The sequence below is a fragment of the Aotus nancymaae genome, unplaced genomic scaffold (assembly GCF_030222135.1).
Source record: "Aotus nancymaae isolate 86718 unplaced genomic scaffold, 86718_ANA_hifiasm-v0.15.2.pri h1tg000007l, whole genome shotgun sequence".
Lineage (NCBI taxonomy): Eukaryota > Metazoa > Chordata > Mammalia > Primates > Aotidae > Aotus > Aotus nancymaae.
In genome coordinates, this window is record NW_026988418.1 from 32,527,852 (window position 1) to 32,534,649 (window position 6,798).

The 6,798-nt window shown below is 39.5% G+C and overlaps 1 pseudogene; it reads left to right on the forward strand.

The window, feature by feature from the left end:
- Nucleotides 1–2,956: 2,956 nt before the first annotated feature.
- On the forward strand, nucleotides 2,957–5,928 carry LOC105710172 (epidermal growth factor receptor substrate 15-like 1; annotated as a pseudogene).
- Nucleotides 5,929–6,798: the final 870 nt, after the last annotated feature.

Genomic DNA, 6,798 nt, shown 5'->3' on the forward strand with positions numbered 1-6,798 from the left:
TATAAAGAATGACAAGAAACAAACTTTTGCTACCTACAACAGCATGAATTAATCTGGCAAATATAATATTGAGTGAAATAATTTAGATTTTTAAAAACTATTATTTCATCGGTATGAAATTCAAAATAGACAAAACAATCTTTGGTGTTAAATTCAAGGAAATAGTTTCCCTTGAAAAGGCAGTGTTTAATACTTTGAAAGGGATATGGTGGGGGAGCTCTGATTTTTGTTATTATTCTATTTCTTGACATAAGTGTGTATTACATGAGTATGCTCCTTTCTGATTATTCATAACTTGTGACTTTACCTATATAAAAATCTCAATTTTTTAAAATTATACTTTAAGTTCTGGGATACATGTACAGAACATGCAGGTTTGTTACCTAGGTATACATGTGCCATCATGGTTTGCTGCACTCATCAACTCGTCATCTATATTAGGTATTTCTCCTAATGCTATCCCTCCCCAAGGTCCCCACACCTCAACAGGCCCCAGTGTGTGATGTTCCCCTCCGTGTGTCCATGTGTTCTTATCATTTGACTCCCACTTATGAGTGAGAACATGCAGTGTTTGATTTTCTGTTCCTGTGCTGGTTTGTTGAGAATGATGGTTTTCAGCTTCATCCATGTCCCTGCAAAGAACATGAACTCATCATTTTTTATGGTTGCATAGTATCCTATGGTGTATATGTGCCACATTTTCTTTATCTAGTCTATCACTGATTGGCATTTAGGTTATTTCCAAGTCTTTGCTATTGTGAAGAGTGCTGCAATAAACATACTTGTGCATGTGTCTTTGTAGTAGAATGATTTATACTCCTTTGGGTATATACCCAGTAATGGGATTGCTGGGTCAAATGATATTTCTGGTTCTAGATCCTTGAGGAATCATCACACTGTCTTCCACAATCGTTGAACTAATTTAACAGCCATTAACAGTGTAAAAGCGTTCCTATTTCTTCACATCCTCTCCAGTATCTGTTGTTTCCTGACTTTTTAATGATCGCCATTCTAACTGGTTTGAGATGGTATCTCATACTGATTTTGATTTGCATTTCTCTAATGACTAGTGATGATGAGCTTTTTTTCATATGTTTGTTGGATGCATAAATGTTTTCTTTTGAAAAGTGTCTGTTCATATCCTTCGCCTACTTTTTGATGGGGTTGTTTTTTTCTTGTAAATGTGTTTAAGTTCCTTGTAGATTCTGTGTATTAGCCCTTTGTCAAAATGGATAGATTGCAAAAAGTTTCTCCCATTCCGTAGGCTGCCTGTTCACTCTAATGATAAGATCTTCCACACAGCAAAAGAAACTAAGTTTAATTAGATCCCATTTGTCAATTTTGGCTTTCGTTTCCACTGCTTTTGGTGTTTTAGTCATTAAGTCTTTGCCCATGGTTATGCCCTGAATGGTATTGCCTAGATTTTCTTGGGTTTTTATGTTTTAGGTCTTATGTTTAAGTCTTTAATCCATCTTAAGTTAATTTTTGTATAAGGTGTAAGGATGGGATTCAATTTCAACTTTCTGTATATGGCTAGCCAGTTTTCCCAACAACATTATTAAATAGGGAATAATCTCCCCATTGCTTGTTTTTGACAGGTTTGTCAAACAGCAGATGGTTACAGATGTGTGGAATTATTTCTGAGGCCTCTGTTCTGTTCTATTGGTCTATATATCTGTTTTGGTACCAGTACCATGCTGTTTTGGTTACTGTAGTCTTGTAGTATAATTTGAAGTTAGGTAGTATGATGCCTCCAGCTTTGTTCTTTTTGCTTAAAATTGTCTTGGCTATACAGGCTCTTTTTTAGTTTCATGTGAAATTTAAAGTAGTTTTTTCTAATTCTGTGAAGAAAGTCAATGGTAGCTTGATGGGGTTGGCATTGAATCTATAAATTACTGTAGGTAGTATGGCCATTTTCATGATAATGATTCTTTCTAACCATGAGTATGGAATGTGTTTCCATTTGTTTGTGTTCTCTTATTTTCTTGAGCAGTGGTTTATAGTTCACCTTGAAGAGTTCCTTCACATCCCTTGTAAGTTGTATTCCTAGATATTTTATTCTCTTAGTAGCAATTATAAATGGGAGTTCACTCATGATTTGGGTCTCCGTTTGTCTGTTATTGGTGTATAGGAATGTTTGTGGTTTTTGCACATTGATTTTCTATCCTAAGACTTTGCTGAAGTTGTTTATCAGCTTAAGGAGAAGTTGGGCTGAGACAATGGAGTTTTCTAAATATACCATCATGTCATTTGTAAACAGAGACAATTTGACTTCTTCTCTTCCTATCTGAATACTCTTTATTTCTTACTCTTGCCTGATTGCTTGGCCACAACTTCCAATACCATGTAGATGAGACATGGTGAGAGATGGCATCTTTGTCTTGTGCCAGTATTCAAAAGGAATGCTTCCAGCTTTTTCTTATTCAGTATGATATTGGCTGTGGGTTTGTCATGAATAGCTCTTACTATTTTGGGATACGTTCTATCAATACCTAGTTTATTGAGAGTTTTTAGCATGAAGGGGTGAATTTTATCAAATTGTAAAGACCATTGACACTGCATCAATGGCAAAATAACCAGCTGGCATCATAATAACAGGATCAAATTCACACATAGCAATATTAACCTTAAATGTAAGTGGGCTAAATGTTCCAATTAAAAGACAAAGACTGGAAAATTGGATAAAGGGTCAAGAGCTATCTGTGTGCTGCATGCAGTAGACCCATCTCACATGCAAAGAAACACATTAGCTAAAAATAAAGGAATGGAGGAATATTTACCAAGCAAATGGAAAGCACACACAGAAAAAATCAGTGGTTGCAATCCTAGTCACTGATAAAATGGACATTAAACCAATAAAGATCAACAAAGGCCAAGAAGGGCATTATATAATGGTAACAGATCAATGCAACAAGAAAAGCTATTTATCATATATATATATATATGGACATTGAGTATGCCGCCGCCTGAATTCCATGACACCAGCAGCCCTCTGATGGTCACGCCACCCTCTGCAGAGGCCCAGTGGGCTGTGAGGGTGGAGGAAAAGGCCAAATTTGATGGGATTTTTGAAAGCGTTTTACCCATGGTTTGCTCTCTGGAAACAAGGTCAAGCTGGTCCTCATGAATGCAAAGCTGCCTCTTGATGTCCTAGGCCGGGTCTGGGACCTCAGTAACATTGACAAGGATGGGCACTTGGACCAAGACAAGTTCGCTGTGGCCATGCACTTGGTGTACTGAGCCCTCAAGAAGAAGCCCATGCCCTCCACCCTGCTTCTGTCCCTCATCCCACCCTCCAAGAGAAGGAAGACTGTGTTCCCTGGTGCCATCCTCATCCTGCCCACCAGCCCCCCTCCAAAAGACAGGCTCTGCTCCATGCTGTCCCATGGCAGCATCAGCAGCCTCAACAGCACAGGGAGCCTGTCCCCCAAGCACAGCCTCAAGTGAACAGAGCCAACAGTGAACTCGGTGATGCCAGTGGCAGACAAGATGCGATTTGAGGAGATACTCCTGAAGACTGCCCTGGACTTAGATGGTTACATGAGTGGCCAGGAGGTGAAGGAGATCTTCATGCACTCGAGCCTCACCCAGAACCTTTTAGCACACATATGGGCTCTGGCCAACACGAGGCAAACGGGGAAGTTAAGCAAAGACCAATTTGCGGAGAGAGATCCAAGATGGCTGATCACTAGCAGCTCTGGATTGTAGCTCCCAGAGAAAATGCACAGAACGAGAGGATGCCACGCTTTCAGATGAATTTTTGTTACCCATGGACCAGAAGTTTCCCAGCGGAGGAGCCCCATGGGTCGCCAGGGCAACTCTTGTGGCCGGCGTCGCGGTTTTGCCGGCATCGCAGTTTTGCCAGCGCCTCGGCACGGCGGTTCTTGGTGCAGAGTAAACAGGACTGGGTCCCCTTTTGATCGACGTTTGGAGCTCCGGAAAGGCAGAGTCGCCCATTTACCTGATTGAAGAAGGGACTCAAGAGGGAAGCCAGACCAGAGATTACCAGGCAGAAAAGCACCACGAATCTTAATGCAGCTGTTTTGGCCGGTGCAGTGGGTTGCTCAGATTTCGGTGCTGGGAATCAATAAGTTGGACATCTGCTCAGAGACCTAATTTGAAAGTAGGCAATTACAAAGACGACAGGTGGATGAACTACCAAAACAGAGTCACAATGATGGGAAGAAATCAGCGTAAAAAGGCTCCATCAACTAATGGGCAAAATAGCTAGCTAGCATTAAATGACAATATTGACTTCACAAATATTAATTCTAAATTTAAATGGATTAAATGCCCCAATCAAAGACACAGACAGGTAAATTGAATAAAAAGTCAAAACCCATCGGCACACCGTATCCAGATCTATTTCACAAGCAACGACATACAAAGACTCAAAATAAAGGGATGGAGGAAGATTACATCAAGGATCAATGCAACAACAGGAGTTAATGATTATAAATATATATGCACCCAATACAGGAGCACCCAGATACATAAGACAAGTTCTTAATGACTTATAAAGAGACCTGGACTCCCGCACAATAATAGCGGGAGATTTTGATACCACGTTGTTAATATTCGACGGGTCAACGACATAGAAAATTAATAGGGACATCTATGATTTGAACTTAGACCTGGAACAAGTAAACTTAGTGAATATTTATAGAATTCTCCACCCCAGGTCCACAGAACATATATTTTTCTCAGTATCACATTACACCTATTTTGAAAGTGACTACATAATTGGAAAATTGGAAGTAAATCACTCTTCAGCATTTGCATAGCATTTCACAGACTTAAATGAAATATTGGTTGGCTGTTTGTTTGTTATTTTCTTCCCTTATTCCTTCCTGTCTCTGCTGTTAAGCACAATTATCGGCATAAAAGAGGTTTTTAATACCTATTTTTAGATTGCATTCCAGCCCAGGCAATAAAGCAAGAATCCTGTTCTCTCTCCCCCTTTCTCTTTCTCTTTCTTTATCTCATAAAAAAAAAAAAAGAGACCAATTTGCATTAGCTATGTATTTCATTCAGCAGAAGGTCAGTAAAGGCATTGACCCCTCTCAAGTCCTCTTGCAGACATGGTCCCACCCTCGAAGAAAGGCACACCCGGTCCAGATAGTTTGGGCTCTCTGAGCTCCGGGGAGTTTACTGGTGTGAAGGAGCTCGATGACATCAGTCAAGAAACTGCCCAGTTACAAAGGGAGAAATATTCACTGGAACAAGATATTAGATAAAAGAAAGAGGCAATGAGACAAAACCAGTGAGGTTCAGGAATTACAAAATGACCTAGACCAGGAAACAAGCAGTTTGCAGGAGCTCGAGTCTCAGAAACAAGATGCTCAAGACTGCCTGGATGAGATGGACCTGCAGAAGGCCAAGCTCTGAGACATGCTGAGTGACATGCGGCAGAAGTGCCAGGATGAGATGTAGATGATCTCATCATCAAAAATAGACATCTACAAAGCTCCCCACCCCAAATCAACAGAATATACATTCTCAGCACCACATCACACTTATTCTAAAATTGACCACCTAATTGGAAGTAAAACACTCCTCAGCAAATGCAAAAGAATATAAATCATAACAGTCTCTCAGACCACAGGGCAATCAAATTAGAACTCAGGATTAAGAAACTCACTGAAAACCACAAAACTACATGGAAACTGAATAACCTGGTCCCGAATGACCACTGGGTAAATAATGAAATTAAGGCAGAAATAAATAAGTTCTTTGAAACCAATGAGAACAAGGACACAATGTACCAGAATCTTTGGGACACAGCTAAAGCAATGTTTAGAGGGAAATTTATAGTACTTAAATTCTCACAGGAGAACAAGGGAAATATCTAAAATCGACACCCTAATATCACAACAAAAAGAACTAGAAAAGCAAGAGCAAACAAATCCAAAAGCTAGCAGAAGATAAGAAATACCTAAGATCAGAGCAGAACTGAAGCAGATAGAGACCTTAAAAACCCTTCAAAAATTTAATGAATCCAGGAGCTGTTTATTTTGAAAAAGTTAACAAAATAGGTACACCACTAGCCAGACTAAAGAGAAGAATCAAATAGACACAATAAAAAATGATAAAGGAGATATCACCACTGATCCCACAAAAATACAAACTACCATCAGAGAATACCATAAACACCTCTACTCAAATAAACTAGAAAGTCTAGGAGAAATGGATAAATTCCTGGACACATGCACCCTCTCAAGACTAAACCAGGTAGAAGTCAAATCCCTTAATAGACCAATAACAAGTTCTGAACTTGAGGCACTAATTAGTAGCTTACCAACCAGAAAAAGCTCAGGACCAGACAGATCCAGACAGATTCACAGCTGAATTCTGCCAGAGGTACAAAGAGGAGATCGTACCATTCTTTCTGAAACTATTGCAAACAACAGACAAAGAGGGGCTTCCTTCTAACTCATCTTATGAGGCCAGCATTATCCTGATACCAAAACCTGGCAGAGACACAACAAAAAAGAAAATTTCAGGCCAATATCCCTGATGAACATCAATGTGAAAATCCTCAATAAAATACAGGCAAACGAAATCAAACAACACATCAAAAAGCTTATTCACCATGATCCAGTCATCTTCACCCCTGGGATGCAAGGCTGGTTCAACATATGCAAATCAATAAATGTAATCCATCACATGAACAGAACCAATGACAAAAACCACATGATTATCTCCATAGATGCAGAAAACTCTCAGTTTTTAAAGTTAACATTAAATCCTTGGAGCAAGCTGACTTTTTAAGTATTTATTTTCTTACTTTAGATTGTG